This window comes from Anguilla rostrata, chromosome 3 (assembly GCF_018555375.3).
Source record: "Anguilla rostrata isolate EN2019 chromosome 3, ASM1855537v3, whole genome shotgun sequence".
NCBI lineage: Eukaryota > Metazoa > Chordata > Actinopteri > Anguilliformes > Anguillidae > Anguilla > Anguilla rostrata.
The window spans coordinates 44,438,777-44,441,431 of NC_057935.1; positions in this window are offsets into that span (position 1 = coordinate 44,438,777).

A 2,655-nucleotide genomic window follows, 5' to 3' on the forward strand; every position below is an offset into this window, starting at 1 on the left:
TTTACCATTTATTCGCATTTTTAAAATGTCTGCAAGATTCTAGATTATGTTATTTTTAGGAAACATAGTCAATGCTGTTGTTCCAATGTGTAGCTATAGGATAACTGCATACTACATGATACAATCGAACTGCATTACATTTTTACGGTCCTTTACAATCCTTTATCACTAGTTGGGTCACTGTGTAGCCGACTTAACCAGCAAGAAATTACACACAAACATGAATGTAATGAAATTTCTGAATATGCATGGCAATGCATTTTATAGGCTCATCATCATTGCACACTTCACAAGTCTTTCAAAATATAGATATTTATGTAATATAATATCCACCAGAGGGCACTAATACAACATTAAGACAGTAGCCTGCTAAACGTATTTGTGTTCGGATGAATGTTTGAGCTTTATATTGATTGCATTATTTGGTCTTGAAAGGTTTTGATTTCTGCTTCTTTGTTGTTGTTATTATTAGTATTACTATTATTATTATTATTAGTAGTAGTGGACAGTTAATCATGTATTAATCACAAGGATGTAATATTTATGTCTTTTTGATTGGTTTATAATGCAGAATATAGGCAGGAAAATCATTTTGGATTCTATGCCAGCTGGTAGGCTATGCTTAAAATGCAAAATGTCAGGGCTGTCAAAAAAAGTTACAGGCCATTATAATCCAGAACTGAAATTCATGTCCGGTTAGATTATATCTGGGCATCAGGTTTATGGGCATCTATTTTGTCTGTCTGATGATTAGATTGAGTTTATCAATGCCACAGAACAATGTTTTCCTACATGTGTTTTTCAGCATCATCAGTGTTATATGGTCAGAGTGATTCAATTCATGAGTTCAGTCTGTAATCAGCTATCGGGTGCTCTCCTCATCTACTTAATTTCAGAGGGGAAGAGGCAAAGTGCTGATAGTAATTTCAGCTAAGGCTGCTCTGTGCCCGAGTCATTGCCTGGGGACAATACTTTGTGCGTTTGGTTCATATAATCTGGGACGACGTTCCATCCAGTCCTAAGACAGAGGAGAAGGACAGGTGGAGAGTGGTCTACAAATCAGGATGTCAGGGGTTAGAGAGAATAAAGTTACATGCAATATTTCAGCCTGTGTCCCTATGTTTTCAGCGAGGCAGGTGGGCAGGCCTCAGCCTTGAGATGTACTTGAAGTAGGTCTACATGTTCATAACCCCCCTCCTCATATGTATGTCAGAATGAATACCACACAGTTATATGATAAATGTTAATTCAGAATCTATACAGTGGATCACTCTCCTGACCATTATGTCAAATGTCTTGGGCAGAATTAGCTTGGCCCTTCTTGGTATCTCCATGTGAGAGTATTTATTTATTTATTTATTTTAAATAGAGGTTCCTTGGTCCTTTGGTGGGAAATGTGCAAATACATTTAAGATATACAATATAGACACATCAACTATGGGATCCCTCTCCCATCTTATCCGTTGTTGAGATGGCCATCTCTGTCTCTGCCCTTATATGATTTTCCTCATATCTTGCAGACGAGTCTTACCAGGTGGCCTGGAGCGGATATATCTCCCCCTGCCCCTCTTGACCAGTGTGCCACAGGGTTTAGTGCTTGGTCCTCTCCTTTTTTCTCTTTACACAAAATCACTTGATCTAGTTATCTCTGCACATTGCAATTGTCTTGCTATGCTGACACTCAAATCTTTTTCTCATTTTCTCTGTCTGAAACCAAAGTACTGTAATGCTTTGCTGGCTGCCCTAGCTGCTTGTGCCATCAGGCCACTAAAACTGGTCAAGAATGCTGTTGGGTGTCTGGTCTTCAACCTGTTTAAATTCACACATGCCATGCAACTTTTGAACATTCTTCACTGGGTTCCAGAGGCTGCCCACATTCAGTTAAAATATCTTACACTGGCATACCAAGCTCTGAATGATACTGGCCCGTCCTATCTCTAGGCAGTTATTACACAATACACTCCAATCAGACCTCTCCATTCAGCATCCTTCTGCCAGCTGACTGTTCCATTTCTTTGAGCTCCTGGTAGCCGCTCTCAACCCTAGGTCTTTTCTGCTGTCATTCTCCGATAATGAAAAGCCTTCCCCAATCATTCAGGAAGGCAGATTCACTGGCTGTCCTCCAAAAAGGTAGAAAAACGCAGCACAAGGTTTCTGTTTAATGGAAAACAAAGCCTTCCTTCCTTTTACCTCACAGGTCTTGAGGCATACACATTCATGGTGGCACTCACATGGTTGTAAGTTTGTGTATCAGTAGCTCATGTGGTGTTTGCTTGTCATGTGAAATGCACTTTTGTAAGTTGCTTTGGCAGATAGCTTCTGCCAAATGACTATACTGTAATTATTAAATGTTAAATATTTTATTTCAGCAGACACATTTATGGACCGGATTGAAGGCATGTTGGATATGCTCTTAAGTGAGTGTGTGTGTAGTATGCACGTTGATGTCCTGCACCTGGTTTATTAATAATAATAATAATAATAATAATAATAATAATAATAATAAGCCTGCAGCTAAATTAATCAGATGCACTACCAATATGCTGCCTGGTAGCACATCAAAAATAAATAAATAAAGCTAACCAATCCACAAGTAAATGCAGCTGATCCACAATCAAATGTAGCTGATCCACAAAAGAGGAAACGTGATTGGCA